This window comes from Lynx rufus, unplaced genomic scaffold, assembly GCF_022079265.1.
Source record: "Lynx rufus isolate CCGP_SWC_20201006 ecotype Redwood Valley unplaced genomic scaffold, mLynRuf1.p SCAF_25, whole genome shotgun sequence".
Taxonomy (NCBI): Eukaryota; Metazoa; Chordata; class Mammalia; order Carnivora; family Felidae; genus Lynx; species Lynx rufus.
In genome coordinates, this window is record NW_025814840.1 from 7,631,483 (window position 1) to 7,656,654 (window position 25,172).

The 25,172-nt window shown below is 48.5% G+C and overlaps 1 long non-coding RNA gene across 1 annotated transcript; it reads left to right on the top strand.

The window, feature by feature from the left end:
- The first annotated feature begins 6,256 nt into the window (after nucleotides 1-6,256).
- Nucleotides 6,257-14,310, top strand: LOC124518629 (uncharacterized). The gene is made up of 2 exons (XR_006963709.1): nucleotides 6,257-6,532; nucleotides 10,836-14,310. It is a non-coding gene; the product is annotated as an uncharacterized LOC124518629 (long non-coding RNA).
- The last annotated feature ends 10,862 nt before the right edge of the window (nucleotides 14,311-25,172 follow it).

Below are 25,172 nucleotides of genomic sequence, written 5' to 3' on the forward strand. Positions count from 1 at the left end.
TTTCTAAGAGTCTCCTGCTTACCCTAGGCTTTCTGTTGCGTCCATCTTACACATCTTGGCAAGAGCAACATTTTCCACATCACGCATCTCCTAGAAACACCAAAGCCGCTGTTCACAAGTTTTCACAGCAAAACTGCCTGGAAAACCAGGCCCCAATTCATCATGCGCACATTTGCAATTGACCGCGTCATAGCTTCAATGATTTTTTTCTTTTTTTTTTTTTTTTTTTAAATTTTTTTTTTTTTTTCAACGTTTATTTATTTTTGGGACAGAGAGAGACAGAGCATGAACGGGCGAGGGGCAGAGAGAGAGGGAGACACAGAATCGGAAACAGGCTCCAGGCTCTGAGCCATCAGCCCAGAGCCCGACGCGGGGCTCGAACTCACAGACCGCAAGATCGTGACCTGGCTGAAGTCGGACGCTTAACCGACTGCGCCACCCAGGCGCCCCATGATTTTTTTCTTTAAGTTACAAGTGCCTTTCCCTCTTGATGAAAATCCCACCCATTCTTTGAGGCGTCTCAAAGAATATTAGCTAACATGTATTAAGCGGTTGTTACCTGTCTGCACTGCTCTAATACTTACTGAGATTATTTCACTGATTCCTCGTAAGAAATCTATGAGACCCCTCCCCATCTCCCCCTCCTTCTCCTCCTTCTCCTTCTTCTTTCTCTCCCATCCCTTAAAGCACTCTTCAGACTCCCCATACACGCTTATGGTGACCTGACCCATGTGGTGACCCGATCACTGACTTGACGGTGGTGGTTCAGCCAGGTGCTGCGGAACTGAATGAGGCAGGGCCACGGGGACAGCGGTGAAGCCATCTTCCCACCAAGTCGCACCTCCTAGTGCGCAGGGCCTGACGGCCTTCTAGAATCTGTGTCCCCACGTCTCCAAGCTCCGGGCTTGAGGAGACTCCACTCCAGACGTCACCTGCCATGTGGAACATAGCACAGACAGGCAATAATAATAACAGTGGCTAATATTAAAGGAGCAGCCACGATATGTCAGGCACGGTGAGCAGCACCGAATGTGCTCCCGTCTTATGGCACTCCTACCTCAGCCACCCCTCGAGTACCCTCATTTTATCAGTGCGGAAACGGGGGCCCAGAGAGGGTAAGCAACTTGGCCGACGTGGCACAGGCAGGATTCCAAACCAAGTCTGCTGGACTCCAAACCCCCTACGCTTTGCCTCCCAGCCCCAACATGCTGCCTCCACAGCGGGCAGGCCTGGTGGGATCGTGGTCTGAAAGCAATTAGCCCAAGCAGCTCTCCAGCAAACCCCAGAAACAATCCAATCTGTAGCAGGGGAGGGGAGAGCCATCTTAAAAGAGAAAGCCTTTTTCCTCCCCAGCTGGTTGAGGGGGAGCAGTTTGCCACAGGCTGCTGAGGGCAAGGAAGGGGCGGAATGTTCACTGAATGTTCATTCTCCCAATTGTTTGTCCATGACATTGAGCTCACACTCCAGGGAAAATGCAGGGCCTGAATTGAAATGTCGTCCAAAGCCATTCAGCCGGGGCTTTAAAAGACGCTTTTGTTGGTGAAAAATCTCTTGACTGTCCTGACTCTCCCTGGGCTCCGGATTGCCTGATAAAATACGGGATAATCAGCTCATCTCGAATTTGAGATAAATAACAAATATTGTTTTAGCAGTATAAGTATGTCCCATGCAATATTTGGGACACACTCAGATGAAAACTGAATTCATTGTTTATCTAAAATTCCAATCGAGCTGGGCATCGCGTATTTTTATCTGCTAAGTCTGGCAACCCTGCCTGGGCTTTAAGGAGAAGCCTGTTGCCTTTTGCCTTGTGCCCAAGCAGAATCCAACAGGTTATGTCATTCTGGCGAGGGGAGCGGAATCCCAGGACACGTTCTGGAAGTTGAGTGCTTACGCTTCCTCTACCTCGAGCAAACTTTTAAAAAATGATGTAGGCTTTGTAAGTAATAACAGCAGTAACCATAATAATCCTTTCGGGAACCGGGAGATGTCCTGAGGGTTTGGGGGGAATCCACTTTCCACTAAAGTCCTGGAAGCCGCGTGGCACCATTCGCGTTTAATAAAGGGCAGCCCCAGCGTCTTGCGCGGGAGGCCCTGGTCCTCCCCGGACGGGAGGCTCCTCTCCGAGACCCCTGCCCGTGGAGTGTCAGGTGCAGGAGAGGGAGGAGGCTTCTGGGCCCGTTCTGCGTCATCTCTTCCACTTCAGCGCTCCCTGCTTCCCTCTCCGCTGGAAATCGGAGAGCACATTCTTGGCATCGAGACTCTCCCCCTTGGACCCTTCTCTTTTCTCGGTTCCTGGCACAGCGAACTTGGCCGTTTGCTGCAGTGATGAGTCGTTCCAGAGAGCGCCCCGTCTAACCAGCAGCAGGCCAGCTGTCAGAACAGCCTCTTCCAAAGGGAAGACGCCCTGGGAGGGGGCGGATTTGCCAAGCGACTGAGTGTCCCCATGTTTCCAGGTGTTTAGTATATGTTTGTGGGTGTGCACAGCGGGGAGAACAAGGACCCATTGTGTGCTGGACCCTGGCGCTGGCTGAGGGCCTGGTAGGCAGGGTGGGTCACGATTCGCTGCAACTCAACACGTTTTTATTGAGCTTCTGAGCCCGACGCCCTGCACTCAGCCCAGAAGAAATGCAAAGATAAGGCTGATTTCTGCTTTCAAGGGACTTAAAATCAAATACAGGATAAGGCAAAGAGACAGCAGTGTGATTTGCAGAGCAGGCTAAGTACGCTCAGAGGGGTAAAAGCCAAAGTTTTTAAGATGTTCGAGACAGAGTGAAAACATCTGCCTGGAGGAGAGTCCGGAGAAATGTGACAGAGGTGGATTTCAAGGTGAGCTTATTTTTTTAAATTTGTTTATTTTGAGAGAGAGAGAGAGAGAGAGAGAGAGAGGGAATGAGTGAATGAGCATGAGTGGGGGAGAGGCAGAGAGAGAGGGAGAGAGAGAATCCCAAACAAGATCCGTGCCGTCAGCGCAGAGCCCGATGGAGGGCTCGAACTCACAAACCGTGAGATCACGACCTGAGCCGAAATCAAGAGTCAGAGGCTTAACTGACTGAGCCGCCCAGGTGCCCCTCAAGATGAGCTTTGTAGGGTGGGTGAGAGTGCATCAGGTTGTGCTTGGCTGGGAGGACGTAATTGACGATTTTTTTGTTGTTGTGGTTCACACAGGAATACATCCCATTCCTAACATAGATCCGGAAGGGACGCCACTAATGGCGATCGTGGTCATACACGGGTAGCACTCAAAGCAGACAAGCAAGAACAATTTGATTGTAATGCTTCCTCGCCTTGCTGTAACCCCAGTGGTCTCAGTGGCTGACGAGGACAGCTAGAGCAAAACACCAAGCCCACATCCGCCTGCCGGACATCGTGCTAGGTGATTCACATGTAGTCTCTTATTCCGTATGAGTGCGTGGCCACTGCTTGGGTAATATTATCGTCTCTATTGCAAGATTCAGAATGTAGTCAGGTGAGTTCATACAAGCCCACGTCGCCCACCCATCCACCCAGACGCAAGCCTTCTTCCTTTATAGCGGGTGTTATAAAGCCATTCATCTACTCTGTTTTTCCCTCCACGTTTTTTTTAATTGATTTGCGGTTTGGGTCCATGTGTGGAGAGAGTAAAAATGACCAGTAAGACTAATGTCTAACAAATTGCTGTTTTTTCTCCTTTATATTGCAAAAGTCTTGCACGAGTGGAATCCTGTTGTAGGGAATTTCACTATAACACGGGTGTTGGATTTGTTCGTAGTGGTGCCATTTTGAACTCTTGTTATCACTGCAGGCTGCTGTGTACGTAGATGTTACACACTTAATCAAGAAGTCATGGATAGTAAGGTTTTGGTAGTCTCGGATCAATATTTGTCCATCTCTTTAGCAATTTTTTAAAAAAACTTTTAACGTTGATTTGTTTTTGAGAGAGAGAGAGAGAGACAGACAGACAGACCGATAGAGCGGGTGCAGAGGAGGGGTAGAGAGAGAGAGAGAGAGAGAGGGAGACACAGAATCTGAAACAGGCTCCAGGCTCTGAGCTGTCAGCACAGAGCCTGACGCGGGGCTCGAACTCACGAACCGTGAGATCATGACCTGAGCCGAAGTCAGATGCTTGACCGACTGAACCACCCAGGCCTCCTAAGAAACAATCCCCTTAAACTAGCCTCCTCCCCCCGGATATAACGAGGAGTGGAGTACCACTCCACTAGGTACATGATTGCTTTCTCTCAGGAGCGCCCCTGTGTGAGCTCATCAGAGAGACAGTGGCAGGAGTGAGGGCTCTCCCAAGATCCTGGGCAAGTTACTTACTCTCTTCTCACTTCAGTTTTCCCGTCCACTACATGGGCATCATACTGTTGTTTCCAGAGCTGGTATGAAAATTCATTTATTCAACCAGAGGTACTGAGCACCTCTTCTGTGCCGGCTCTCTGCAAATAACAGCCTATGTCCCCTGCCTCGATGGAGTGACCACGTGAGAAGGGTCACAGCAGAGCCCACACGAGCTTGAGGGAGGCTACCGTCCTGGTTATGAGAAGTGCAAGCGTCCATAGGCCAATTTCTCAGCCTTCTTTGGGAAGAACATGCCATGTGAAGCACCCACCAGTAGGGCACTACTTAGGAGTTCTCAGATTTAGGTAGACCCCAGAGTGAGCTTTTTCTAAGCCTGGAAGCAAGACGCAGGTGGGCAAAGCAGGCATCGATAACAACAATGCCTCATGATGGAAAGGTTTTCAAAGTAGATTCCTAAGGTTGGAAGTTGTTTTTCTTTTTAAATTTACCGTATTGACATATCTGTTATAGGTACACGCCTGTAGTTAGCAAGTGGTTCAATCATGCATGTGGATACTTCAACAAAGAGGTTTTTTTTCTTTTGTTCTTTCTTTGCCTCCCTCCCTCCCTCCTTCCGTTCCTTCCTCTCTTCCTTCCTTCCTTCTTCCTTCCTTCCTCCCTCCCTCCTTCCCTTCTTTGTTCCTTCCTTCCTTCCTTCCTTCCTTCCTTCCTTCCTAAGAAAAGCATCAACACTAGATCTTACACTCTGAAAATCCTAATTAGTTCATCAACAAAGGACTTGTCATAACCCTCCATCTACTACAGAAATGGCAGTCGTAGTCCTATTAGAAATTAACCAATGTCTCCATCAATCAACGGAAAATGTCACTGTGGTGTTGCCATATTGGGGGTGACAATATGTACATACCTGTTATCTTACTTTACCACGTAAAAACACATTATTCCCTCTGAAATATTGATGTCCGAAGCTAACTTAAGACCACGCAGAAGATCTTCTAGGATCTTCTCAGTACAGGCTATAAAAAGTAACAAAAACTGAGAACAAACTGAGGGTTTATGGGGGGTGGGAGGGAGGGGAGGGTGGGTGTTGGGCATTGAGGAGGGCACCTGTTGGGATGAGCACTGGGTGTTGTATGGAAACCAATTTGACAATAAATTTCATAAAAAAAAAAATCAACAGAGAATGACGCTTTTTGTGTCCTGGATATTTAAATGCCATATGGTGCAACCAGACTGTATTTCTAGTATACGTCAATGAACAAATCAATCGCTCCACCAACAGTTATTGAGTATGTGCTTTGTGCAAGATTCCATGTTGGATCCTGAAGGAGTTACCGACCCACACCCAATTTAAGTCAACAAATAACAAGACAGAATGTTTCCCTTTGGGAACCATGGATTTGGGAGAGATCACAAGAAGTTAATTGACAATTCAAAGCCAAGAGACAGTTGTTCCTTTCAAAAATGACCAGCAGGAGAGTCCTGGGAGGGCTTTGTGAAGAAAGTTGGTCTTCAAACAGAGGTAGGGTTGAGGTGACTCATTCTGTAAAACTCGTATAACAAATTAGGGACACATGTCTTCCTAGCAGCTTCAGCTGCCATGTGGTGCCAAACAGACTGTATTTCTCATATTTATCAGCTAACAAATTCATCCGTCAACAAGCATTCCTTGAGTATCTGCTTTGTGCAGGAACCATTGCTGGATCTTTTACATTTGTTTTTTAATTTTGGAACTTAATGAATTTCAAAACATATGTGTTGAATATCTGAGGACAGACTTTCAACCTCTGTAGTAATGTTCTGGGGGAAGTTGAGCCCAGGTCCCTAGAGCTAGCCTCCCCCTCTCTTCCCAGAGCCTCAGAGGCTATGTAGTTGGCATCCCCCATAGGATAGATCATTTGAAACCCACAGCGTAAGAATGATGACATTCTGCTGAGCCTTTCTCCACTCATGGGAACTTTGCATCTGAGTAAAAGGGAAGTCAAGACCAGGAAGCTGATGAATCTCGAGGGGCTACTTCCTTAAACTTTAAAGAAGCAAAGGTCCCTGTGTCAGACAGTGGAGTTGCTTCGGTTTAGAAGGAACTCATGCATGATAACCATAAGCAAAAACACAGACTTACTCCTTGTTGGTTTCCAGGTTCCCTGGACCTGAGCCACGAATGAAGAAGGGGTTGGTCCCTCAGGAAGGAAGGATGATCGGAGGTGCCGTGGAGCCGCCATGTTTGATGAGGCTGGGAGTGGCCGAGGTTTGGAAATATTTTTCTGCCTAAAGCTCTGCGATTGCATAGGTTTTCTTAGCCCTGCGGAATTCCTCTAACTGCCTGGGGATTTCTAGGTTTCTAAGAAGCTTGAGGTGGTTGTTAACCTAATATCCAGTTGAAGGGAGCCAAGACAGTCTTTCCATGCCAGCTGTGTAGTAGGCTGTCTTCTTAAAAGCCTCTTTAAAATCAGGCGCGTAAGGGAATCCTTCTTTCCTGAACGAGGGCGTCTGAAACTGGGTCAATGGTTCTCATCCCCATCTTCCAGTTTGCTTTGCCGAAGCACAGTGTAAGCAAATAAATATCAATGAATTGCTTAATGATTTTCATAAGGTCCCATATTTTCAAGGCAAGGGGCTCTCCTGAAATGTTTGATCTACTCCGTATGAATCTGTTTTCCAAATGGCCAGCACATGTTGAGGCCTGCTGCCCTCCGGGTTACAGGAAGATGCCTTTGATGGGTTAACCGCAGAGCAAGTGAGCTCTTTTTAAGTCCTTTTCAAAAGTTCCTTTGTCCTGCTGTGGATCTTGCCACTTGCATTGGATCAGCGGGAGACCGCTCCTGGCAAAGGGTTCTAGTACATTCTCCCTCTGATCCGGGTTGGGTCCCTGGGTAATGCCGTCTGTCATCTGGAGTCCCAAAGGTCGGAGTTTAAGCCCGAGGCAGCTGGGAAACAATTACTGAGCTCTAGGTGGGCCACACACTTTTCCAGCACTGTCCACCCAAGTGTGAGGCCGGAATGAATTTCCTTAAAGCCAAATGAAATCACCATCATTCTCAACCATCTTGGGGGAAGGCTGGTCTTGCTACTAACGAAACTTCTTGGCAGCCGCCTGATTCTGCCCTCAGCGGGATATTACTACGTTCGAAGCGGCCCTCCGTGTCCTATGGGCTTGTCCGTTCTTTTCCCGGCCTGGGCGGAAATGCATAGACCATACCTTTCTCGACCCCTCGCGCACGCCTAGTCAAAGGGTGATTCGGTTTGGCTTATTTCTACAGATTCTGAGACACATTCCGGTCACAGCATAATGAATGGACACACAGGGCTATCATCTAGTTGGGTGGCCATATTGGAGAAATTAAGGGCGAAGAAAAAGGCAATCCGGGTCCCTGCCGGCACGTGGGTGCAGTTCCTTGGGGACACAGCAATCGTTGAGGACCAAGATATTACGTTTTAGTTGTTCTATAAAAACCAAACGTGTTGTGAGCAACGCTGAACTTTGAATCCAAAAGTGTCGTAACTACTTATAAAAACAGAGCAAAATGTATCAGAGAATAAGATTTAAGAAAAGAGGAACATCTTTTCCTCTTTGTTCTGTTCTGAATGTTTTTTTTAATCATAAATATTACCATTATTAGGTACTCCTTCACCCTAGATTGACTATATACTTCCGAGATAACCTTTATTTTTTCTTGCCAGCTGTGATCCTGGGTATTCATTCAAAAGCAACAACTCCTTACTTCTCCATACTGCTGGTAGCTTTGGTTCCATCCGGTCAACATTTATCAGGTGGTGACTTGGGCAGGCCCGGTAGTATCTTGGCCTTTAAAAGCAGATGATGTTTCTTTTGCATGCTGTCTCTCTCTCTCTCTGTCTGCCTCTATCTCTGTCTCTCTCTCTCTCCTGATACTAATTTAGGTCCAGTGATGGCCGAAGCTCTTTTTTTCAGGCTGCTGGCACTTTGTTCTCTTCGAGAGTTATTTCCTTCTCAGGCAAGAGAGTCTTGCTAATTTCAGACAAGCCTTCAAACTACATTTTCTGTCTGGACTAATGGAATTACGGTCCACACAGCCACCTAGTCCAGAAATCTGGGAGTCTCTTCTTTCCAACTGTCTTCCCACATCCAATCAACCACCAGCTTCTGTTGGGCTCCTGTCTTGCAAAAATCCTCATTGCAGAAGTCTGTCCTCCCCCACTCCCACTGTGGACTCTTGCCCCACCTTCCACACTGTACCTCTTACCTGGATTTGCCTCCAAATGACCTGCTGATTATTCTCTTTGTCTCCATCCGCTGTCCTTTCCTCATCCGTTCTTGTCCTTTCTCGGGCAAAGGTTACGTTGTTCTTGCCCGAATTACAATGCAATCACCACGAAATCATGCAGCTATGAGTCAAACTCATTGGCAAAGCTTTTTTTTTTTTTTTTAATTAAGATTAGGTCTAGAATTTTACTGAATGTTTTCCATTATCTCTTGTCGTATGTCCATGAGATAAATTATATGACTGATTTTTGAATGTTAAACAATCCTTGCATGCCATATAAAATATATTTTATATGCTATTTATGCACACACTCACTTTGTATTTCTTGCTTGTATTTATTTAGTATTTTTGGATCTCTGTTTATATGTGAGATTGAGTCATCTTCTGTCCTTGTCTGGCTTCGACATCAGGATTATAATGGCTTTATAAAATATGTTGGGGAATTTTTTCTGCTTTTCTGTTCCCTAGAATGGTTATTTGTCAGGGGTTATTTCTTTCTTGAATTTCTGGAAAAAAATTGTCTGCAAAATCTTCTGGAGCTAGTACTGCCCGTGGTGTATTTTTGACTATTGAGTTCATTTCCCGCCACCACCCCCCTCCCCCCGCCCCATTACTGGTTGTAGGTTTATTCGGTGTCAATTTCTTCTTTGTTAATTTCCATAATTTATGCTTTCTAAAAACTGTGCAGTGTATCTAAGGTTTCAAATATATTGGCCTAAACGTTGTTCATGTGATTATCTCATGATTTTTAAATATTTGCTTTTTCTGTTTCAATGTCTCTTTTCATATCTAGTACTGTTTATTTCTGCCTCTTAAGAAAAAATCATTCATGCCAGGAGTTTGTCTGTTTAATTACTTTCCTGAAACAACCAGCTTTTCATTTTGTTGATCAGATGACCAACCATTCACTTCTGACACCATCACAAGAGTAATTTTTAGGAAACCCAAATGCACGTTTGAAGACCCACGCTGGGCTCGCCACCCCACATCCAGCCTCTATCTTCTTCACCAGCTCCTCTCGCCGCACTGGGCCCCCATCTTCTCTCCCCTCCAACAACATCAGATTCCTTCGGGGCCCCAAAATGTCAGCTCATTTCATGCTCTGTATCTTTGCACAGACTTTTCTTTTTCTCCCCCCCTCCCTCCAAGCCCCCACGCTATTCATTTGGTCCAAGTCTTTAAGTTCCATCTCAAGTTTTCCTCCTTTGCACCGGACTTGTACCTTTTTTGCATTCCTATTTTTGCCTTCACTTCTGGACCACGAAATCCTTGAGGGTAGGTGCAATCTATTTTTCATCTTTATTATGGGCACTCTTAACTTCTTTTTCTTACCCCCGTATCACTCCTTTTACAAACAAGAAGCATAAACAGCACAGATGAGATTACACTGTGTCTTTTCCCTCTATTTTAAGAAAGGTTGGCATCCAAACCACTCCACGTGAGATACCAGCTAAATTAACATCCCTCTTCCTCCCTTGTCAACATGCACTTAGCATTGACCCACCTATTTGCTAACACCTTTAATCTTGCAATTTTTTAAGGCAATATTTATGTCTGGTTAGTTCCAAACTGCTTTATGTCTGGACATCTCAATGCACTTCAAATGCCAGACCAGATCTGAATTGGGCTGTCTGATGTCTTCCTCGTTGAGAGTTTACTTATAAAATTATGCACTGTTTAATGAAAAGGGATGATCGTGTTTCACGAGCAAGCCCCCAACTTTCCAATTGAGGCAAAATATTGCAGGTAGGTAATCCAAAGAAATCCCCATTCTAGCTCATAGTTTTTCTCACTGAGGAACTTATACTTGATAACAGTCAACCTAGATTTGCATACACCAAATAGGATGCTATTTAAAAGATGCTATTTAAAACCACTTCGGCTGAGTGGTTCCCAAGCACAGGAGTTAGGAAGCCTGGCCTTGACCCCCAGCCATACCCCTTCACAGCCCAGCGGGGACTTCAACCCCTGAAAGTCTCGATAGTCAAAGAGTAATGATCATACAGTGACCAAATAGTGATGATTTAGGGCTAAATCATAGCGTTCGCAAGGAAATGCCTTGTGCGTTTCCCAGAGCACAGTAGTCTGGAGCACTGCATTTCAGTTTGAACTTGCACGAGGAGAAGTCACAACTAAGCCTACCGTGCAAATGGTGATTTCTCATTGACAACACTATTACCCAGGCATCCAGCATCAGCCGAGTTAAAGAAAATCCCGCTTTCCTTGAGGCTCCGTTTGCTTTCTAAACTTTCTGGCCCCGACCAACACCCTTTGCTAATCCATTTTATTTTCCTTGTTTTCCTCCAGGGACGACGGATCGGACGTTGGGACTTGGAAGCCCGGCATTCTACGCTGAGCGCAAACAGACCACCGAGTCGGGGCAGCTGGCCCCGCGATGCTCTTTGGCGAACGGTTTTGCGTCACCCCGAAGTCAGAGCGTCCCTGTCCTTGCTCTGCCTGCTCGGTACTAACCTGGCCACGCTTATCACCCCAAATCGGGACATCGAGTTTTCCACTCGCGAGAAGACTCCAGCTCACGAAGTGCCTCTCTCCCTCTGTGAAGGCGAGTAACCAAGCCGAAATGTTCAGCCAAAAAAAGCGTTTGCCGACATCGCTTTAAAGTAATCATCGCCCCTCAAGGCCGGCCGCTCTTTCACGGGCACCCCATCCTGCCCCTGGGAAAGCAAACCTTTTCTGCGCTCATTCTGGGCCTCCACCGGAACTGTCCGGTACCTGAAAGTCATTTTGGGTTTTGGTCACCCTCCGGGCTACGGGCCCATTACCCATCCACTGTGCTACCGAAATCCGGGGTGAGGAGAGGTCCCGGGGGAGACGTGAAGAGCCAGCGGCTGGCTTTGGCCTGAGCAGCTGAGCCTTGGCCTGCGGCCTTGGCTCCCTTGCCCCCAGGACTGATAGAGCCTGTGCATGTCTGTCCCCACGGCTTCTCTGTGTTCTTGGGGCCCGTGTGGACTGGTGTGGGACAGGAGGAGAGTGAGGGGGACCTGAGCCCCATCCGGGGTCTCCATGCTTCCAGTCTGCCTCAAGTTGTCCAGGAAAGGCTGACCCATATTCCACATACCAGCTCTGAGCAGGACACATCTGCTCACTCCTCCTCCCCTTCCTCCTCCGGGTCTCCCTCCTCCCCCTCCTCCTCCTTCCTCGGCCAACAGGGCAGCCAGACCTGCATACCCGGCCTCTCTCGTCAGCCTGCTGGCACGATGGGGCTCAAGGGGGCCATCAGGGGGTGAGCACCCCCGGTCTGAACCTCCTGGCCTTCCCCCATCGCGTGCCCTCCAGGAGCACGGCAGTAACGAGAAGGGTACGGAAAAGTCCATCTCTTGGGCTTGTTCACAATTATTTCCTTCCAGCCTTGGTTTTTGGAATGCTTTGCTGCGTTTCTTTTGAGTGGGCAGATGGCAGGATGCTGGAGGTGTAAAACAGCTATGAAAAACAAGATGATTCCGACAGAAGGAGTATGTACAGCCCCTGCTGGACCATCCCGATATTAATCAGGAGAACTGGCCTTTTGTTTTTGTTTTCGTTTTTTCCCCTGGGATCTTTAAAGTTTGCGTGCCTTCTCTCTGCTTTCCAAAAAAAAAAAAAAAAAGGATAATACGTAAATGCACCACTTTAAGGGCTTCAGCTGGGAAAGCTGGTGTCATTTTTGGGATTCAGTTTATTGTGAGGATGAGCTCGAGCTGAAGGACCTTAGAGCAAGACCCGTGGCTTCGGGGAGGAACGCGAAAATGGAGCTTCGGGAGAGAAAAGCCGACGGCGGGTCACCAGCGATGGTGCCCGTCCATGGTGCAGGAGCCGTGCCTGAAAGAGATAATTTCAAGTTGAGCTGTGGTTTACCGCGGTGTCCTCGTGATCGGCTGAGTGGTCAGATGTCAGGGGTGACTGAAAATAAGTTCATTTTCCCACAGTGAGAGAAAAAAGAAGAAGGAGGGGAAAAAAAAAAAGGAACAGCCCTGCCCGTATGAAACAAATACTTGCACATTTCAGAGTCCGGCCGGAGCAGGCTTGAACGTGCACCATCACGCATGTGACTTTTGTGAAGCCAGCCGGGGAAGAAACGACAATTATTGCCCTGGATTAGCCTAACACGTTACCCCTCCCCCGCCACCCCCGTTGAGCACAGACGGTCTTTCACGGGGCGATCGCTGCGCCCCACTGTTGGGCCAACTCGGAAGATCTTTGGGGAAACGAGGGTGGCGCGTCTATGTCATTATGTCGCCGGTGGGGATAAGGGAAGGACGGGTGGAGCGTCTGGTGATCCCACCCCGCGAGTGTGGGACTGAACACCGACCAAGGGTTCTCTAGACCTTCCTACCCGACCCTCTGGTGCCTCCGGGCTTTATGAAGGTGCGCGAGCTGGGTGTGCGTGAGGGCTCTGGGACTCAAAGTGTTAAAGTGGCCTCTGCAATGGCGAAAAACGGCTTAACCGCAGACTCATCCTGTGTTGGCCTAGTTGTGTGCTTCTGTGTGTGTGTGTGTGTGTGTGTGTGTGTAATTTTTTCTTCCTTTTCAAATACTATTCTCTTTCATGATCTCATTTCCTAAAATGTCTCCTTTCTGATTCAGTGAGAGGGATTCCATGGTTCACCACCCAGCACAGGGTACTTCCTTCCATCACAGATACCAGAAAAGCACTGAAGATCTCAAAGGTGGAAACGCAGAGCATCAAAGCACTGATCCGAAGGCCAGAGGCTTGATTTGGAAATCACACACCGGGCAGCCGCAAATCCCGCGTCCCGATGCCTTTTCTTTTCTCTTGTCCTTTTGTTCCTAATGCAATGCATTCTGACCCCATCTCTTCCATCCCACTGAGCCCGCAGCACCTTGAGCGGTTCAGTGGCTGTAAACTCCCCTGCCGACTTTGTTTTGGCTGGAATCGCAACCCACATATGGGAGAATCCAGCCGAAACATCACAGAGCTAACAGCGCGCCTCCGTGCAGTGGTGGCCGGTCAGCAGAAAAAGGTGACATCATGGCTATTCCAGGACTTCAGGTCTGCAGCACAAAGTGACTTCCCTGCTCTACATCAGAGTCAGAACTTGGATTCGAGACAAAAACAACTCTCCCTTCCCATAAATATCTGCTCTGGGGCTCAAGACTATTCGAAGCGCAACGGCTCAGAAATGGTCCCTTTCCTTGGAGACCCGTCTGATTTTCCAAATCCAATCACAAACTTTTTAATAGCATGTCATGAACCTCTCAGCTCATTATTTCTCTTCAAAGCCCTCCGGTTTGCCAGCTTAGAGCCTGTCAAGTGTTGTTTGATGATGTACTACGCCATAAATAAACGCATAGGACATGCTAGAAATCCACCCTTCACTACTTCTGGCTTTCCCGCTAGGAATACTGCCATATAATCAGGGATGTGTGATTTGTGGCAATTGCTCTGGATCGAGGGTTGTTTTTTTTTTTTTTTTTTAACGTGTCCAGTGTGTAATGTAGGTAATATAACAGATTTATCACCTTTACATAAATCCCATTTGTTTTTCCTCTTCCTGTTCCTTCTACCCCCTCTCACGGTTAGGACGTTGGAGCAAAGAGTAGGAATATAGACAAACCCTCTGAAATAGCAATCACGGCCTTACCCCTTCCTTCCAGCAGGAAATCAAGGCACTGGATAAGTTACTACACCTCTAATATCCACTGTTCCCTCCGATGTTTTTAAGTTGTGAGCAGACAACCATTTTACATGGGTAACTGGCCATGAAGGTCAGCACCAGCAGGGAGGTTACTGTTGTAATCAAATAAAGCTCATAGACGCTAATCTGACATGTGTTTTGACTAACTTTTTTTCACTGTATGGTAATTAGGCAAACACGACAAGCAGTCGACCCAAATAACTGTGTCATCTGTCCTGTTTTGTTGCATTTCGAGGTGAGATTAAGATAGGTTTCGGGCAGGGACATGCGAGTGCTCAAATCCTAGTTTCAATCAGCGTCCTTCCCCCGGTGGTCAAAGGGGGCAAGATATGCAGAGAAAACAATGGTATGCACAGGGACTTTTCATTAATATCTACGGCTGTGGACATAAAGCCCATTGCGTGGTCCAGGAAGCATCGTTAGCAAAACTATAAAGTGAGGTATGTTAAAGCTTGATATATAATAAGAGTATTATTAGGGTTCTCCAGGGAAATAGAATCTATAGGAATATATATATATATATATGTGTGTGTGTGTGTGTGTATATGTGTGTATGTGTGTGTGTGTGTATGTGTATATATATATATATATATATTTCTCCACTGGAAGTCCCAAAGTCCACCATCTGTAAGCTGGAGAACCCAGAAAGCCAATGGTATATTCAGTTCAAGACCAAAAGCCCAAGAATTAGGGAAGAGAGGTTGGTGTAAATCCCCAGTCTGAGTCTGACAGCCTGAGAACCAGGAACTCTGTCTGAGGGCAAGAGAAGACAGATGTCTCAGCTCAAGCAGAGGGAGCAGATTTCCCCTTCCTGCACCTTTTGTGTTCTATCAGGCCTTCAACAGACTGGACCATGCCCACACCCATTCGTGAGGGTGATCTTCTTTATTTAGCCCACTGATGCGAATGCTAATCTCTTCCCGAACCATCTTCGTAAACACGTCCAGAAAGAATGTCTTGTCAGCTGAGTGTCCCTTGGCTCAGTCAAGTTGACCCATTAAAATTCACCATCACAATAAGTACTTTTGGTAGGCAGACTGTATGGCCTCTCGAGATGTCCACCTCCTAGGCACCAGATTCTGAGATTATGTCCTGTTGCGTGACGAGGAGGGATCAAGTTTGCTAGTCCGCTAACTTCAAAAGAAGAACACTATCCTAATTACCTAGGCGGGCCCCATGTAATCCCAAGGTCCTTTCAGTGTGGAAGAGGGAGAAGGGGGGTGATCTCCATGGTGATGCGATGGGAGAAGGCTCAGCCCCCGTGGTTGGGTCTGTAGGAGGAAGGGACCTCCAGGCAAGGAGGGTAGGAGCTCCCAGAAGCAGCAAAGGGCAAGACATCAGACTCTCATCTGGAGCCTCGAGAAAGGAACAGAGTTGTCCTGCTACCTTAACGCACCATGGGACCCACTTTGGAATTCTGCCTTCCAGAACTGTAAGATAATACATTTTTTATTGTTTTAAGCCACTAAGTTTGTGGTAACTTTTTACAGCAGCCACCGGAAACTCTTACAGTACTTGATAAATGTTAGCTAGTAGCTAGTGATTTAACTTTTTCCCTTATCACGTGATATCCTCCCTGATTGGCGAGTTCGGGGAGATCCACATCACATCCAGTGTCTCAGTGTGAATCCCGCCTCACCTCAGCATCTGCCTAGTGTTCTCAAAATACGCGCTCTACAGGGCAGTTAAGAGCACAAATTATTCTTGTTGTATTGTTGTCTGACCGTAAGCAACGGAGACGGACTGTCTTAACTGAAGCAGGAAAGGAATCTGTTGGCAAGATATTGGGTAGTTCCCAGAATTAACTGGAAGACCGGAGGATCAGACTCAGAAAATTAGCGGGAGTCAAGAAAGATTGGGAATCGATCAGAGCTGGAAGGGTTCGGAGGTTGCCCCGGGACACTCAAGGCCAATAACACTGGACTCCCGATGCCACCACTGCTTCTGTGAATAATTGTCTAACTCTCTATCTTTGTGTCCCTCAAGATTGCACGTTGTGGGCAGAAATGTCCGACTGAGATCCTGCAACTGTGACAGAGGTGGGTCAGCCTCTTTGGTTTTTACAGCGATTGATGGTGCCCTACCTGCAACCAAGTCATATACAATGAGGGTTCTCCCAAGTAAGAAGGAGTTGGAGCCCAGATAACTCCCCAAATGACACATATCTACTACACTTAAGTCCGTGCAGGCGGCTGGGATTGAGCACCATAGCCTGGGTAGTCTCTAAACAACAGAAATTTCTTGCTCACCGTTCTGAAGGCTGGGATGTCTCAGATCAGGGTGCTGGCAAATCCAGTGTCCGGTGGGGACTTGCTTCCCGTGTCCTCAATGGCCATCTTTTCACTGTCTTCATACGGCAGAAGGACAAAGGAGCTCTGTAGGGTCTCTTTTATAAGGGCACTAATTGCATTCATGGGGTTCCACATTTATTGCCTAATTGTCTCCCCACCTTCAAATGCCATCATATTGGGGATTGGGTTTCAACATAAGAATATGGGCAGGGGGACACACAAACGTTCAGTCCATAGCACCGAGCATCAGTGTTCTTGCCCACACCACGGGGATAAGGGTTTCTACTGATTCTATTCCACCCCAAGTGCAAGGTACGTTTCAACTACAGCAGCTGCTGGAAGTTTCCTGAGCGCAAGCGCTCACCTTCACACCTCTGCTGCTCCTTCTGTCTGAAATGTCATCTCTCCTTATGTGTCTTGTGACCTTCTACCCGTTCTCCAGTACCTAGTGTGCTATTCCTGGGCCTGTTGCGCTCTCCAGTTTTGGGTTCCTCTGTTCTGTCCTGCTCTGGAAGGGACCTACTCCGGCAGGCTATGTTTCCTGGGCTTCTGACTGGGTAGGCCACCGGGTGGCAGTGGCCGAAGATGGCAGGCCAGGAAGAAGAGAGAAACCTACCATTCCCCCTGTTCCTTGGGTAGTATCTTCCGATCCAGCCGTGTTCCTTCTTTCTGGAAGGCCTTCGTTCCAACTTCTGCCAGGTGACCCTAGACCCTGAGCTTCACGAATACCAACTCTTCTCCTTGTCCCTAGAGATGGTGGCCCCGTGCTTCCTGCTGTTGCTAATCGGGGCGGGGGGCTGGCCTCCCCATCTTGTCTGGCTTCTTAGCAATTCCACAACTTGGAGTTCTTGCTACTGTTTCTATGTAACAAATTATCCCCAAATTCAATGGCTTGAAACAACCGTTCTGAGGGTCAGGAGTTTGGGAAGGCACAGCCAGCAGGGTTTCTCTCTTGTCCACTCCGTCTGGGCCTCAGCTGGGAAGACAGACGCTGAAGGTGATGTGACACCGGACGTGGCGGGGGGCGGGGGGTGGGGGCGCTGGAATCGTCTGAAGGTTATTTACGCACACGTCTGCTGCCCGGGGTTTTGATGACTCAAAGGCTAGGACTGCTGACCAGAGCACCCACACAGGGCTTCCCATGTGGTGCGACTTCCTCACAGCACGACAGCCTCAGAGCAGTCAGACGGCGCCCACAGTCGCTCAGGCCCCAAAGGCCCGTCAGTGTCCCATCCAGCAACAGACGGAAGTCCCCTTTCATGTCCTAACTTCTGAAGCGGCAGGGCATCACTGTCTCCCTTCTCTCTTAGTTGGAACAGTCACACGTCCACCCAGGTTCAACGGGTGGGGGGAAGTGGGGGGTACAGACCACGACCCTCGATAAGAGGAATGTCAAAGAAGCTTGGGGTGTTGTTTTAAAACCGCCATAGCTCGGTTGTCACCTTCAGGACAAAATGGCTCCATTTTCCTTACTTAGAATATTTGCTGTTTTCCCAGTCAGACCCTGAACATGGAGTTCAGTTCTTATTCGCTCTATTAAAATTTCCCAAATTCCCCGGATTAAAACCGGTGGCTCCCACCTTTGTGCTACCGTGACTCACGATAACATTTGGATAAACCATTCTTTTTTTTTTTCTTTTAATTTTTTTTTTTAACGTTTATTTATTTTTGAGACAGAGAGAGACAGAGCATGAACGGGGGAGGGGCAGAGAGAGAGGGAGACACAGAACCGGAAGCAGGCTCCAGGCTCTGAGCCGTCAGCCCAGAGCCCGACGCGGTGCTCGAACTCACGGTCCGTGAGATCGTGACCTGAGCTGAAGTCAGACGCTCAACCGACTGAGCCACCCAGGCGCCCCTAAACCATTCTAACCATACACGTTTCCCTCACTAGACGGTGGGGTCCCGGAGGGGCCGAAACTTATCTATCTCAGCGTGCTCCTTTTTTTAAAAAAAGTTTTTTCTTGATGTTTTTATTTTACTTATTTGAGAGAGAGAGAGAGGTGTGGCAGAGAGAGAGAGAGAGAGACAGAGAATCCGAAGCAGGCTCTGCACTGTCAGCACAGAACCCGACCCGGGGCTCGAACTTACAAACCTCGAGATCATGACCTGAGCCAAAGTCGGACATTTAACCGACTGAGCCACCCAGGTGTCCCTCAGTGTGCTCATTCTTGGTGCATTGGCGTGGAATTGGCTCATTCTTGGCCTGGAACACGGTGGGCAACGAACGATATATATTGAGTGAATGAATGCATATTTTACTGTAACATCACCGATCGCCAGAACCATTTTGGACTCAATACCTGGAGAAAATTGGTTGGAAGCACCCACAACTTTGCAAAGATTTTGACCCTTGCAATGGAGCAACTCAAATGCCAGCAAGGCCTCCCTTGCAGGTAAATAAGCGAAGCAGGTGAATGCAGAGGGTAGCAGGGGTGAGGCGGGCTGTGGTGAGAGTTTGCCCCGTCTAAAAAGGCCACCCGAATGCGGCCCTTGACACTTCATGCTGCCTGGGACTGAGGGGGTGGCTTAGTGTCCCTAGAACTTCTGCTTTTGTAGGAGAAACTAGAATCTCACTATTTTTTTAAACACGAGAAAAGCACACAGTTTTAATTCTCTTTTTTACATGCACGTGGGAGTCTTTAAAAACTTTTAATTGAAGTTGACGCACAATATTATATTAGTTTTGTTGTTGCTTGTTTATTTGTTTCTTTTTTAGATTCCACGTATAAGTGGTGTTTGTCTTTTTCTGATTTATTTCACGCAGGGCCTAGAAAGCAGTATACTAAATAGAATCTTGAATTTTATAATATCTTCTGATTTCTTTTTTTTTAATTTTTTAAATATTTGTATATTTTTGAGAGAGAGAGAGAGAGAGAGACAGAATGTGAGCAGGGGAAGGGCAGAGAGAGAGAGAGGGAGACACAGAATCCGAAGCAGGCTCCAGGCTCCGAGCTGTCAGCACAGATCCTGACATGGGGCTCGAACTCACAAACAGTGAGATCATGACCTGAGCCCCAGTTGGACCCTCAACCGACTGAGCCACCCAGGCGCCCCTATAATCTCCCGATTTTTAAGTGTTGTGAAGTAACACAACAGTTTGAAAACTCTTGTGCGGGCCAACCCTCTGCAAACCAAACTCAACATAACCAAAGGCAGGATTCTGCCGGGACCACTCATTCGTGTCTTCTGATTTAGAGTTCCTTGGGGATAATTCTCTGATAACTTCATTAACCCAAACTTTCATAACCTGAGCTCATTCGTCCTAAAAACGTAATTTGTGAGAGAGGCATATAAGTTTGTTAACTATTTAGACTCTTTAACATAACAAAACAGACAATAATTTAATAGGATAATATAGTAAACTGCCCTTGAATTTGTTCAGTTTGCTTCATGATGCCAACCTTGTTTGCTTTAAACGCTGCAAACTGGGGCACATGGGTGGTTCAGTCGGTTAAGCGTCTGAATGGCTCAGGTCATGATCTCACGGTTCGTGAGTTTCAGCCCCACTTTGGGCTCTCTGCTGTTAGCCCAGAGCCTGCTTCAGATCCTCTGTCTCCCCTCTCTCTGTTCTCTCTCTCTCTCTCTCTCTCTCAAAAATAAACATGAAAAAAGAAAGCTGCAAACCTAAAATTCACAAGAGCTTCATCTTTGGAGGACAAACTATTTTCTCCATATTTTGCAACTGATCAAATGTTCGCATGTTCAGGGAGAAGATACAGGTTGCTATCAAGTGATTCGCTCACTCTTCGAGCTCCTCATACAGATGACAGGCAGGCCGATGCCTCTAAGTCACATAACTAAAAGAATATAAAAGGAGAGCCCTGGACAAGAAGTCTGGGTAACTGTCCTACACGCAGTGCCTGACATGTGACAAGCACTGGGCTATGCTTACACGAATTACACCCGAAGGAATGAGGAGCGGCCGTGAGACTTTGGACAGTGCACCTACGCTGTTTGTGTCCCTCAGTGTCCTTTACGTTTAAAATGAGATATTTGATGGGGCGCCTGGGCGGCTCAGTCGGTTAAGCGTCTGACTTCCGCTCAGGTCGTGATCTCCCGGTCGGTGAGTTCGAGCCCCGCGTTGGGCTCTGGGCTGACAGCTCAGAGCCTGGAGCCTGCTTCGGATTCTGTGTCCCCCTCTCTCTCTGCCCTCCCCCGCTCACGCTCTGTCTCTCTCTCTCCTTCAAAAATCAATAAACATTGGGGCGCCTGGGTGGCTCGGTCGGTTAAGCGTCCGACTTCGGCTCAGGTCACGATCTCACGGTCCGTGAGTTCGAGCCCCGCGTCGGGCTCTGTGCTGACCGCTCAGAGCCTGGAGCCTGTTTCAGATTCTGTGTCTCCCTCTCTCTCTGACCCTCCCCCGTTCATGCTCTGTCTCTGTCTCAAAAATAAATAAACATTAAAAAAAATTTTTTAAAAAATCAATAAACATTAAAAATAAAATGAGATATTTGAAACAATCATTTTACTTTTATTACCTTGGTGAACACGTCCAGCACAAAGCCCAGCATCATGATGGGCAGGCTCTTCATTTCCTTTCTGTGGCCCCAGCTCTAAAATTCTATAAGCAAGGGGTTCCAAATCGTATAGAGTGCATTGGCTGGTTATGCAACTACCTGATGACATCTCTGTCCTCTACTTTTGAATCAGGGGCGGGGAACGGACCGAGATCTGAAATTCATCAAAAGTCTCGGACTGCAAACCCCGGCACACGCACACCTCGTGCACACACACACACACACACACGCACGCACAAGCGGCATCTGGTTTCTGACATCTTCTTGCGACTTAGGGCAGATGCTCATGGAGCTGAAGTCCCTGGACCCCCTGTGTTTGAAGATTCCTTCACTCCATATTTCAGTGAAGCTTTTTCACGTGTCTGACACCAGCCAAGGAGTCTTTCTCTCTCCCTATGGAGTGCCACACCGCAGAAAGTTTATCCCACACCCGAAGCGTGTCGGAGACCACTGCCCAGAAGTGCTTTACTTTGCTGAACGGACCGTCTTCTTCCAAGTCTACTCATCCCTGTGCACGTCTGCAGAGACACAACTGCGGGTGACCAGTGACCAGAGAGCGGCCAGCGGGGGGGTTCCCCTGGTCAGCCCGTGGCTGGCCTCCCGCTCCGTTGCATTTCCCTTCCTTCTTTCCTGCACCCCCAGCTCCTGTCCCAGCTCTGTTCTGTCCTGTTGTACCTCCTTTCTGTCTCATCCCCACTACCCCGCACACAGCAGGCCCGTTTGTGACACGCTCTTCAGAGGGACCTGACGAACCTCTTCTGACAGAAAGTTCGGACAGTCCTCTAAGCTGCCAATCAGAGAGTCAGATTTTGTAATAATTCCTGGAAGGAAAGCCTTTGTTTTCAGTTCTGCGTGTCCAACCGCCCACGCCGCCCAGCCTTCCACAGAGACGCCCAGACCTTCTGTCTCTGGGGACTGGGCTCGAAGCCGGGCTTCGTGCGAAGAGGGGGGTCCCGGGCTGCGGCTGGAGGGTCCGGGGACGGCAGTTTTGTGACCCCATCTTCGCCTGCCCGCGTGCTCTCCTTCCTGCAGGGCTCTGGTCTTTTTGCTATGAGACTCCTCCTCTGATGTTTTAAGATGCTGTTGAGATTCCGTCCGCTGGGTCAACGGCCCTGTCCTTAGTCCTACGAGCATTTATTTACCCCCCTGTGCTGGCCTTGGTTCCTCAGGCGTCTTTCCCCCTGTCTGGACTGTAGACCCCTTGGGGCGGGACTGAGTTCAAGTCGCCGTTCTGTGCTCAGCTCCTAGCTTGACCAGTTGACTACTCTCACGAGAGCGTGTTTCTGTCGTGCATGTGTGACATGAATAACTCTGCGGGTCTACACGTCACGGGACGCAGAGGCCTGTGGCTGTGGATAATCCCTGCTGAGATCACACGAGTTAGTGGTGTTTTGGGTTTCAGTTCAGACAACAGTCACCGGGGCAGCAGAAGGGAAGGGTCTCTTCCAACACGTGGGCCCTGAACACTCACCCAAAGTCTTTAGGCCACACCGAATTTTTCTTTGGCCTTCTATAGCTTTGTCGAAGACAGAGGCAGCGTTTAGGGAAACGTTTGGGCAATGTCTCGGGGCAGCCAGCTTGAGCGAGCTCAAAAACACTTCTCTTCTCCAGACCAGGCCGCCCGTGCGATTTACCCACCGCATTTTGGAGCCTCGGTCCCCGGCCAGGCCGGGGGCTCCGGGCTGTCTCTGCGGGTAGGGGGTAAGCTTCCACGATACTCTCGAAGTTGCCTCATCAGGCTTTGGCTCTAACATGACAGTGACCATCCGTCCTGCCCAATCCCTGAAAGGAACGACGGCTAAAGAGGCAGCACACTGACATTCAGGCTGGAGGGAGAGGGGCCCACACGGAGAGACTTCTCCCTGGTCGCCCTCACTGCGTCCAGAGGTGGGAGCCGGGGACAGAGTTCCACATGGGCTCTGTCTCTATAGACGTGTTTCCACAGGATGTCCGCACAGCCCTTGGAAATCGGCACCAGCTTTGCCCTGAAAAGGCTTGTGGCATCCTCTCCCAATGTCCCCGCTGCCTTCCCATCACCAAAGGAGTTCACGGGTAGCCCGCTGCCCCTTCTCCGGCCTGAAATTCACCGACATTCTGTGAAAATGCGATGGAGGCTTCAGAATTCTGAGCCAGGTTTCTGCCTTTCCAGGAAGAGAGGGGCTTAGTACCCATACGCTGCGAAGAACAAGAAGCTTGCCTCCAGCGCCCTTGGCACTTTTCTGCTCCCTGCCTCCTCTCCTCCAGGCCTGGATCTGTCCCCTGCGGCCTGGCCCTCAGCCAGCTGTCAACTAATCCTTGCTAAGGTGCTAGGTGGCAAAGGCTCACGGTTACTAATCCTTGCAGGAGCCTTTCCACGTTAAACAGAACTTTGTTAGTAAATCAAAGGGCATTAAAAAATCATCGCCATAACATGAAAACAATGTCTTTATGCTCCCTGTAAATCCTTACCTTTGGAAATGAATGTAGTTATGATCATAACCTATTTGCAGTATTTGGGTGGGCTTTTCTCCACAGAGAAGTACATTTCACGCATTTCTAAGAGTCCCATTCTTCCTCCTCGTGATACTTTGAAGGCAATTTCTGCAGCATCGGCCCATCTCAGCAGGAACTCCTGCCCCCAAAGCCAACAGTCCTCCCCCTCTGCCAGCCTCCGCACCAAAGAAGGGAGCCTGGGTGGGGGACCTCTGGAGAGCCATGACCTTGTGCCCACCTGTGCCTAACCCCTGCCACAGCTGAACGAGCAGGACGAGCGCCAGATTCAAGGTGAGTCTACCTGAGCCTTTCCCCTAGACGTGCGCCATTAAAGCCACGAGAAAGGCTTACCTTGTAGCTCAACCTGCGACATGTTAGCCGAGAGGTGGGGTTTCCCGCAATTATGTGCGGAGAGAGGTGGACGGGATGGTGCCCCCGTGGGGCCCAGGTCCATTCCCACTCCCGACGTCCGTGGCACACACCTGTATTTTTCGGTTAAGCCAGCTTTGGCTCATTCTTATCTCTTGCACATAAAAGAGTCCAAACTACTTACGGTAATGCTGATAAGAGCGGCCACGCTGAACATTCGCCAGAGACTTGACTCACACTGGCTCACTTAATCCCTCCCGTTACCTAAGGAGTTAGCTCAGAGATGTTGAGTAATTTTTCTAGGATAATCCACCTTAACGACTTCTGCCCTGGGATTTGAACTCTGGTCTGGTGCTACTACAGTCTTTGGTCTTAACTATTTATTACCTCACGTGGGCATAAGGTATTACCTTACGTGGGCGTAAGTAGGGGGAAGAAATCAAGGCCTTCCAGGAATAAATTTCAGCCAATCTAATCTTCAGGGGCTGAAGAGAAGACATCACGAAGTAGAAACCACGACCTGCTCAGCCCCCTGGAACAACCCCGTGTAGATGGCAACACTTCTTCAGGGTCCTAGGCCCTGGCTGCCTCCTCGAGCACTGCCCTCTCTCCAAAGCAAGAGAAGTGAGTGTTGAGCCTGTTGCCCAAATATGTCCATAATCCGTTTGGGATTATCCAGGGCACCTCTGTAAAGGGCTCTCTTGCCAGCCACCTGTGCCTGGACCCCCTTTCCTTGCTTCTAGACCGTACCTTCTTAGGTTATTCAAACTAGTGCCAGTCCGTCTATCTATAAAATGTTAGTTGGCCACCGTCTACAGGCCTGTCCTAATCTTGAGCATGCAGGACAAATCAAACGCCATTTCTGTCCCCTGAGAGACCTCAGTGGCATTTGAAGATCCTCCCTCACCATACCATGCATCAATACCAGATGACAGGCACACCGGCTCTCTCCAGAGCTCAGAGGAGGGGGTAACTAATTCTGTCCGAGGACTTTGGGAGCTATGAGATCTGGCACTAACCTAAGGAGAGGAAATTCACAAGTTTTAGTCTACTGCGGTTAATCATCTGTTGGGAACTCACACTGAATTGCAAGGCTGTTTCCCCCACCCCGTGTTTCCCCTCAAGGATACCATGATCTCAGGAACTGACAGAACGGGTTACAAACCCCCATGTGCACTAAGGATTGTTAGCCAGCCGTTCAGGGGTATTGCCTCAGCCAAGAGGGAGTCTCTGAGCAAAGGCCTTGCTTCGTGCTCCTCGTGAACAACAGCACATCTCTTCAGAACGTCAGCCCAGTGGAGGAAAAGGATGATTTTCTGCATCCTAGAGATCTTCAAA